This window comes from Marmota marmota, unplaced genomic scaffold (assembly GCF_001458135.2).
Source record: "Marmota marmota marmota unplaced genomic scaffold, marMar, whole genome shotgun sequence".
NCBI classification, from domain to species: domain Eukaryota; kingdom Metazoa; phylum Chordata; class Mammalia; order Rodentia; family Sciuridae; genus Marmota; species Marmota marmota.
In genome coordinates this window covers 35,029,315-35,040,164 of record NW_026000211.1, presented here as the reverse complement: position 1 = coordinate 35,040,164, position 10,850 = coordinate 35,029,315, and positions in this window count along the sequence as shown.

Below are 10,850 nucleotides of genomic sequence, written 5' to 3'. Positions count from 1 at the left end.
CGGCTCTGCTCTGCCCCTACTCCAAATGGGGAGAAGTGTCTGCCGCACTGGCAGGCCGCTGGGCCTGTTCCGCTGGTCGGTCGCAGGTCTGCCTACCTTGCGGGAGCGGGTGGTGGCTCTGCTCTGCCCCTACTCCAATTGGGGTGACGTGACTACCACGCCGGTGGGCCGCTGGGCCTGTTCCGGGTGCGGGCGGCGGCTCTGCTCTGCCCCTCTGGCTTGATGACAAAGTGAGAGAGACTCGGGTGTTTGTGACTCACTTTATTTACCAGGAGACCAACTGTTTCTGTTGCCACTGGTATCGATGAAGTTCTCTCCTCTGCAGCTTTCTGATGACATTAGATCTCTGCCATGTTGGTATCCCATGCGAATGGCAGCATTTCGTTCCCTTTGCCAGGTGACCAAAGCAACAGGTGAGTCCTGACCGGCCCTCACATGCCCCGTCTCAATCCTGTTGCCACTGCCTATGAAGGCTCGGTTGGTATTTACCTCCACAGTATTCAGCAGGACCCGGACCGAGAAGCAGTTTCCACGGGTTCTTTAGCCCTGGGCCAGAGCAGTTCCAGGAGCCGGAATTCGGCCGCTCCAGGCTCCGTGTATGTTCTGATATGAGCAGGCTCCAAGAAGCAGTTTCCACAGGTTCTTTAGTACTGAGCCTGAGTAATTTGTCTGTGAGATGCAGGCGAATGGCAGCCTGAAATTACCTGTTCTATGGCTGAATGAGCTGCGATCAGTCGAAAACAGGGATGGTGACGTCAGCTCTCCAAGATGGTGGCCGCTGGCTTCCTCTGTGGTCTGACCGGTGTGGAGAACCGAATTGGACCGCTTCCTTCCCCTGTCTCAAACCCAGAATTCAGCCCTGAGCATGGTAATTGCACAGCTGGCATAAGCCCGCAGAATCCGCAGCGCTGTATCTTTACGTTGCTATCTCGTCGTTTCCCAGCGCGCGCCGCAGCCTCTAGCCGCGGGTCGATTTGCTGAATAAGGAGTGTGACCCTCAGTGCGGACAAATCTCTCGAGTTTGAGCCCCCGTAGCTGATCCTAGTGCGACGGAAATCCTTCCTCTAGGTTTTGGAGCACTCTAATTTTTCTGGAAATTCCTAACAAGATAGCTTTTAGCTGTTCTAACTCGTCATTCTCCCGCACAGTGATGAGGTACACGGGGCTGATGCACTCCCTTCAGTGCCATCTTCCTGCAAAAACCACACATTCATTTTTTTCATACATTCCCATTGAACATGCTATTGTAACTCAGAAACGTTATTGGTAAAGACCTTTATTCCAGTTGCTCAAATAGATTAATGGATAAAGAAAATACGATACACACACAAACACAAATACAAACACATGATGGAGTTTTATTTGGCCATAAAGAACAATGAAATTATAGCATTTGGCAGGAAATGGGTGAAACTGGAGAATATTCTACTAGGTGAAATAAACCAGACTCATAAAGTCAAGGGTCATCTTTGCTCATATGCAGAAGCTAGACCAAAATAAGAGGAGAAAAGGAGGGAGGTCCCATGAAAATAGAATTGAGATCAGTAGAGAGTGGATTGAAGGGAGGGAGGATAGATGGTAAAAGGCAGGAAGGGTGGAATTAAATTGACCAACTTATGCTATGTATGTGTGTGAATATGCCACAGAAAATTTCACCTTCATGTATATGTATAAAGCACTAACTTTAAAAAAGCTATAAAAATAAAGGTAAGACCAGCAGAGTAGAGAAAGAGGAGCAGCGGGTGGTAGAAAGCAAGGAAAGGGGAAGTACTGGGGTTTGAAGTGGAGCAAATTATATTCCATGCATGTCAAAAGACCTACAATGTCATGTGCAATTATAATGCATTAATAAAAACATTTAAAAAGAGAGCAAAAAATATTTCAAGATCAATCTTTACATATTATACTTATTTACCATATAGAAATGGGAATATAATGTAAAATACTTATAGAGTAAATATATTAGCCATATGCTTGTCATATTTACTACCACTATTTTAATTCCTCCTTTATTATTATTTTTATTTTAGTTGTTTTTTTTCTTTTTGTTTGTTTATTTAATTCAGCCACTGTTTTTTTTTTCTGTAACATCTATCTCAATTGTTATCTTTGACTATATAACCTGTTTTTAGTAATATAAAACTTGACTTAAAATTATTCTGTACAATTAGGATATTTCATTTAAGTCATTACACTGAAGGACTCACAGTGAGGAACATATGAGTGTGCACTACACTTAAAAATTCTCCAAAATATATACATTTTCCCAGAGTGCTTCCCACAGATCACAGCTAAAAACCACCACCACCAACAACAACAACAACAAAAAATCTGTCCTTTCTTCTTTTATATAACATCAATTTACCCCCATCTCTCTCCTTTATCAGTAATAAGGATATTACTTTTTCTTCTCTAGATATTATTTAGAAGTGAATAATGTTTGCTTTATAGCACATTTTAGGAAAATAAGTCACATTGAATGACATTTGTATCCCATGTTAGGGAATAAAGGGTAGAAATTAAGATTTTTTCTTGATTATTGAATATGAGATACCAGCAAATTAATACCTTCATAAGAGTCACACAATTAAGCCCATCTATCAAATAGAGCACTATGATTTTTTGAGCTGAAAAGGGATAGTAAAAATAAAATAACATAAATATAAAGGGATAGTAAAAATAAAGTAACATAAATATAAAGGTACATTATCATGCCTAGCATTCTTGGTCACCACCTAGTCTTCAGAGAAAAAGGAATTTTCTTTATTGAGCCATATGTGATCATATTGGCTCCCTTTATAATTTAAGGATGGTCTCTGGACAGTCATCATTTCTTATAAAGGGTCACTGAATAAAGACAAAAGAGGAACATTGCCATTTCTGACAGTATTTTAAGTTTTTATTTAATTCTTTAAATGTCCTTAATTTAAATTTTCTATTTCATGGCTTTATTTAAAAAAAAACAACAACAACAACAACAAAAAACAGAGGGCTATAGTTCTGCTGTCTGATTTTGCCTTTGATTGGCAGTAAAGGTATCTTACTCTCTCGTATTTCTTTTTTCTTGTTAGTGAGAATTCACATTCCCCATGCTTGAGCTGGGTCTTCATCCTGCAATGAGCATATAGCCTTTCAAAAAGATTTGTACTTGCTCCTTCTAGTTACCCTGGATAACTTTATGGTAATTTTGATTGAAATTTCCTAAAATTCATATCATAAAGTTGAGTCCACTTTGGTGGAATAAAGAGGAAGTTGCTAATTGGTTCATATTACTGGGAATTTTTTAAAAATTAACTTGCTTCACACAGGGTATTTTATGTCTCCCAGTCTACTTTGTTTCCTCTAGGTTGACATTATTCTTAACAAGGCTATTTCTTGGATACCAAAGACTTGCTGATAGACTGATGATAGACTGGGCATATTAGTCCCCTCTAAAGGACTCAAATTCATGAACAATGACTGTGTTCAGAAGAACAGGGTACTATGATTGAATTGTGGCTTCTCTGTCTTATACAAAGGTAAGGCCATGTGATGGTCAACCCAACCAGTTCCACCAATCTAAGTAAACCAATGCCAAAATCATGAACAGCAAAAGAAATAAAATAAAATTACTAAAGGGTATAAATCTCCCGTCCATATAAGTAGATGATATCATTATTTTTATGTAAGGGAATAGAGTAAGTTAGGTAAGGCAGGCCACCAAGAAGCACATAGAAGTAACCAGTTTTGTCTTCTGCATTATATTTCCTAGTGCCCTTAAAAGTTGTGAGCTCAAGCTCAACATGCTGAAAGAGATCTTTTAGGGATCATAGAAATGTTATAAAACTGGTTTGTGTGGTAATTTTACAACTCTTTAAATTTACTGAAAACTAGTTCCATTTACCCTAAAAGCAGGAATTTTATATTATATAACTTATACTTCATTAATTCTGTTTTTAAAATGATCTGCAATCTTTGAGAAAGGAGTCTTCCCACCCAGCTTCATGGACTTCCTTATGCCTCATTTCTGTACTGAGCCTCAGTGATTTTTCTGAGTTAGTGGTTTAATTCTCCTAGATGTACATTTTAGTTCTTATCTAGCCAGATATTACTACTAGACAATGCTTTACTTATTGATCTTTCCAGGAGCTTTACCCCTTCTCAATTATATATTGGGGATTTTTTAATATTACTAGATTATTTTCCAAATTGGGTATACAATTTTATTTTTTTATCTTTTTTTTTTATTTTTTTTTATTTTTTTTTTATTTTTATCTTTTATTTTTTTTTCATTTTTTACTACTTCAATAAATTTTTCCAGAATGGGACAATTTCTTCTATTTCTTGTGTTGTTTTTTTTGTTTGTTTGTTTTGTGGTACTTGGGGTTGAACCAAGGTATGCTCTACCACTGACCTACATCCCAGCCTATTTTATTTTTTATTTTGAGGCAAGGTCTCACTAACTTATTAAGTATGGAACTGCAAACCTCTTGCCTCATCATCTCTAGTCACTGGTATTACAGATGTGTGTAATGACACCTGGCTCCTGTTCATAATTATGTTGAACAAAGTTATTGTATCTATTACGATAGTTGGATACCAACTATAGTTTATTAGGGCTACTATAACAAATACCACAGACTGCGTGGCTTAGACAACAGAAAGTTATTTTTCACAGTCCTGGAAGTTAGATGTTCCAGAGAAATGCATGGTGTGATTTTTGTTTTCTTAAGGCCATAGGGGAGGATGTTTGTCAGGAATCTCTTCTTCTTATAGATTTTATTGCATAGCTAAGAAATCTTCTTATAGATTACACTATTCAAGTTTTGTCTGCACATCATCTTTCCTTCATGTGTTTTTAAGTCCAAATTTTCTCTTTCTACAAGGAAGCCAGTCATGTTGTATTAGGTCTTGTGCTAATGACCTTACTTTAACTTAATTACCATTTTAATCACTCTCTCTCCAAATGCAAATTTAAGATTTCATGGACTAAGATTCCAAAATATGAATTTTAGAATGTTCCAAATTAGCCTGTGACAATGCTTTCATCTTTTTAAAACAAATCTTAATCTGTGATAAACTATTAGGCTGGATTAGAGATGTGTCATAAAAATAAGGAAGCTCTACTTCTAAACCAAATAGATTATTTTCATTACCAACAGAAGCTCCTGTACTAATATCATTCTTTGTTATTATATGCATATTTGATGAGGCCCTTTTCCTTATAGTATCTCTTACAAAAGAAATAGTTCAGTTATCAATTAATAAAATAGGTTAGAAACTCAACATCTATACATAGTGGGTGTATGTGTGTGGGGGTGTATGCATATAGAGTGTATTCAACCATGGAGATATGTGAAAATAGTCATATGATAGAGGTGTGGACTCTGAAGCTGAAAGGCACTAAATAACTGCAATGTGCATGTGACATGCCATGGCTATTTTAAGTTTTAAATCTAACATTACAATATTTTTTGACACTGCAACTACTGGCTGTGAAAAGTACATGATCTTATACTCAGCTTTTATTCCTCTTTGCAGGCTGCTGCCACTGCTGTCAGATTTTCTAACTGTAACTGAGATCTATGGCGGTGTGAAGCTCTTACTGATACCTAAAGACATTCCCAAAGTAACCATGAAAAACATCACCAGGAACAACTTGCTCCTCAGATGCAGGAAGCTGTGTCTAGGACATACCTGTTCTACGTAATCAAATGCCCCCTTTGATGAGCTAATTTTCTGTAGCTACAAATAAATTGCAATGATGCTTTAAAATACATATGCACAAAAGGTATCAGTAAAACTGAAACAGTTAATGTCACTGCAGAGAGATAAGTTACTGATTTTACCACTGTGTCAACATTTATCAGTTCGTCGCAGTGTCTTTAATAAGGGCAAAAAAAGCATATTTTCACCAAATCTCATTAATTTAAAATGACTAGCTGAACATATTAAAGATAAAATGCAAATGTTCAATAAGAATAAATTTGATATTTAAATTAACAGAAGTTTTTCTTAGCTATGCGATAAAATCTATTACCTTTGGGTGTTCAGTTACACTTGGTGCTTTAGTAATCAAAAATTCTATTGCATTATTGATAATCAGAAAATAGGAGGATCAAGTAGAATCAGCAGTCTTGGGACTTACATGACTTTTACAGAGGTTCTGGGCATCCCACATTGAAGGTTATGTGATCTCTTGGGCATTGAAACAAAAAAGAAATCTATTGCTAAGACTTTCATTTTTAAAATGCGATAGAGAGAATAGCCAAATGGGGTCAATATTTGTAATTAGATATTCTTATGAAAAAATATCAATGAAAGAATGATTGGTTCTTAGCTGAGTGATTATAGTTGCATGCATTTTTTATGTATGTTATTCTTTTACATAAAACAAATTAAAAAGCTTATTGTTGATACCTAAAATATTATACCTGTGCTTTATGTCACATCTGTTAAAACATAGTTTTAGGTTTTCTCTAGAGAACAAAATTGCTTTGTGATTTAACTTCCTTAATATTTTTAACATAAATCTGAAACTCACTGCACTTTATTTGGAATAATGCTACTATTGACAAAACTTTTTTTAATAATGTAAATTTAACACAAATAATATTTGAAAATAGTAAAGAAAAAGAAGCACAAGTTGAATGAAATTAATGATCCTATATCTGTGTATAAACTATTCAAATAGCTATTTTTGTATTTACTCTTATTCCTGATAAAAATGTTCCATGTGATAAAATATATTTCTATTGTGTGCCATTTCTATTACTTCATACATCACATTAATAGCATTTATAAAATGTTTTACAGAACTACACATTATTTTTACAGTATTTCAGAGTCTCACTTAGGTTTTATTATGTGTTTTGGCCTATAAGGATTTAAAACCTCAGAGAGGTTAAGCAATTTGCTCTATATTATATAGTCAGTAATAGTTATTCATCAGTTCCTTGAAGACACATTTCCTTTCTGTACTGTTTTATCCTCTTTGTAGTCAAACATTGTGAATGATTCACAATCATCACTGAGTCTACTCTCTGCAATCATTTCAGAATTCATTGCAGAAAGGCTTCACCTCCTTACATATAATGACATTACTCTCACCAAGGTCACTAATGACATATTTGTAGTTCAATTCAAAAGTTAATTCTTTAAATAGTTGCATATCTTCCACATTCAACACTGTTGGGGCCTTCCTTCTGATTTACAAAGTCCTTCCTATTCCTTTTATTATTCTTTTTTTTAAGAGAGAGAGAGAGAGAGGGAAATTTTTTAAATATTTATTTTTCAGTTTTCGGTGGACACAACATCTTTATTTTATGTGGTGCTGAGGATCGAAGCCAGCGCCCCATGCTTTCCAGGCCAGCGCTTAAGGATTGAGCCACATTCCCAACCCTCCTTTTATTATTCTTAAATCTAATCACTATATTTGATCTCCCTGCATCTTTAGCTTCTGTTCCTAATTTATGTTAAAGTCCTGTCTTTTGTCTCTTCTTTCTTCATATTTATGGTCCTGAAGATTCAACACTGGGGTGCTTTATCACTGAGCTGCATCTCCAGCCCTCATTTTTTCTAGACAAGATCTCACTAAATTGCTGAGGGTCTCACTAAGTTGCCTAGCATACCTTGAACTGGAGATCCTCTGCCTTGGCCTCGCAAGTTGCTTGAAATACAGATGTATACTCCTGTCTGGGTCTTCAATTTCTGCTTTTTTGCCCAGGACCTCTAATGTCTATGTACACTTCATAGTTCTTTCCTTAGTTCCATACTTGATATTTAAATTTGTTGTTCTTTTATTTTGAAGAAAACCTTTTTGTAAAGAGTGCCATATACATAACAAATGTATAAATTCTATACTTGAAGCTCAATGTGTTTTTTCTCAGTGATCACAGGTGTATAACCAAAACTCAAATCAGGAAATAGATCTTTGTAACACACTTTAACTCAAGCCCTTTTCCAGTTGCCACCCACTTCATGGTCAAAAACAAGTGTCATTTTTAACTTTTATTACCATATATTACCTGTGGATTGTGCTAAATTGTGAAAAATATATTTTCCAAACAATTCAATATTGTCTTTAAATGTTATTTAATTATAATTGCATCTAATTCTCTATAAATGCATTATGAAATAATGACATGAATTTATGACTTTTATTTATCCAATTACCAGGAATTTTTATAAATATATTAATAACAGTAGTATTTTACATACAACATTTCTATCATTTCCTTCAGATCATTTTAATAACATGCTAGAAAATTAACAAATAATTAAAAATTTTCCACAGAAGGTTATAATTTGTTTTCCTGTTATGTTTTATTTATCTTATGAAAACTATGAACAATGACATGAAACTGTAGGTGATATCCAAAATCCTAAATTGGGTCACAAGGAGTGAAAAGTTTTGATAGTTTGGGGATTAAAGTAAACACTGACATATTGGCCAAATTATGTTGCTTTGTTGTGCTCATGTACAAATATGTAACAACAAGTGTCACTATTATATATAACTATAATGCACCAATAAAATATGGAAAAGGAAAATATAAACATTGCCTATATTTTTGTGTTATTTCAAGTGACATGACCTCAAAAGACTTTCATGGTATTCCCAACCCCGCCCCCCCCCAAAAAAAAAAAACCCTACTTCTTGCTATCTCTTCCACAAGGTTATTAAGGATATAAATCACTGTCAGCCAAACGTATTTGAAATCAATACTTCAAAAATAAAAAATAAAAATTTAACAAGAAAATATAATTCAGTAATAATTTAAGGATATTAATTTCAAAAATGTTGCTGCATTTCTTCTTTAACTTTTCAAATTTAATCCCCTCTTCATTAAAAAAAAATATTTACTACTTCCTGCCAGGCCAATACATTATATTTTAAACTCATGACTTTGGGATGCAATTCCCTTTCTTTATAAGTAAAATAATCTAACAAAAATATTTCAAGAGGAAATAAACAGCGTATATTAATATAGGGTGGGGTTTTTAAAAGGCATACTCAACTTGAATAAAACTTGTTCTATCATATTAAGCAACTACAGCAACTGATGTCAATAATTGCCACACCAGTCATTTGGAGCTAGCTGATCAAGGTACCCCAATAGGCAATTGTGATAGGTTTTTAAATCCATTCCCTTCACATCTTTCATGCTCTAGAATTACTAGCACTGCAAAGCCACATCTGAAAACAGAAACAAAATATTTTTTAAAAACACTTCAAAATCAAAATTATATTTTGTTTTATTTTGTTTTGTTTTTTTCCCTAAGAGAAGAGATCACTGCTTTTGCGACTTAACAGATGTTAAACTCAAGGCTGCCTGATTAGTCATAGACCATGATGCTTCCTCCTCGGTGTCTAGAACTTATTTGTCACTGCGTTCACTTTGACAGCTGAGCTAAATTTCATGATGGACTTGTTTAAACACCAAAGAAAAGAAAATTCAATCCTGCATATTTCTGGAGCTCCATTACTTTCTTTTTAATTGCAAAATGAGATATTCTTCTATTTAATGAAGAAGTCAGTAATTGGGAATCGACAATAAGAAGCAATCTATGTTGATGAGCTCTCAGAAGGATTCATAGTGTTAGCCTATGAAGTTGCAAGCATTTCAAACTCTACATACCCTGGACTTCTAGGGAAAATCAGGACTGGCCTTTTCATAAATATCAGTCATTTTTCTGTGCACATTTCACCCACATTTTAGTATAGAAATTATAATTTACCTTCTACACATCATAAATGGTACAAGCAATCATTTGGCATCCCATGATTTGGGAAAAACTATTGTCAGAATACCACATAAATTCATCCTCCCTTTTGGATTATTTTTCCAATAAAATCAACATTTATATTTATGAGGTTTTCTTAATTGAATGACAATAATCTGGAGATTATAAAGGGAAAATTATAAATTCATCATACTACTATTTTCACATAATAGTAAAATAGTATTTCTCACAGAACTTCTTATGAATATTTTTTTGTCTGAAATGAATATAGAAATGTGAAGCTATTTATTTTTATCATTATAAGAAAAACTACTTGCATCTGTAATCAATTCTGATTGAAAGAGTTATTCAGTAGTCATCTAAATATTAAAATATTCTTAAATTTCTCATAAATTTTTAACTCACAATAAATACTTTTCACTTAATTGTTTATGCAATACATATTTCTGTAATGCTACCTTTGTTCCAGGTACAGAACAATCAGGAGAGAACACAGTGTCTTGTATAATAGATACAAGAAAAATTTAAAAAAATAGATTTATGAAAAGTATCAGAGGAAATGCCTTACTCTATTGGGAAAACTGTTGAAACTCCTATCAACAAGACACTGAATTTGATCTTTAAAAATAAGAAAGGTAGGCTTAGGATACTGAACCCACACCTACAGTAAGAATGAGAGCATGATAATCATAGTTAACAAAAGAAACCCAGGCAGAACGGAGTGAATAATACTGTAAGTATAAATCAATTTGAGGAAGGAAGAAGGGAAAGATGGATAAAGGAGGGTCACTCAAATATTATTAAAGTTCTATAGAAAAAAATTGTAAAAAGTGAATTAGAATAATATTAATAAAAATGAAAAACAGGACCGTATTTTTACAGTTACATTGAAATAATTAAGGTAATAGATTTGTATATAATATAAAATAGAGGGCTCTCAAAATTATTTCTGACACTCAAAAACTGAAATATAATATTAACAGTATGAACTTCTAGACCCATTTCTCTTGACTCGCCATCTTGTATTGGTGTTCTTCCCCTCCCCAACTGCTCAGGTGCTTGAGTCAGGCCCTCTGATCAAGCCCATGTCAGCCATTCCACCTGCGGGGGCGTGGGGGCGTGGG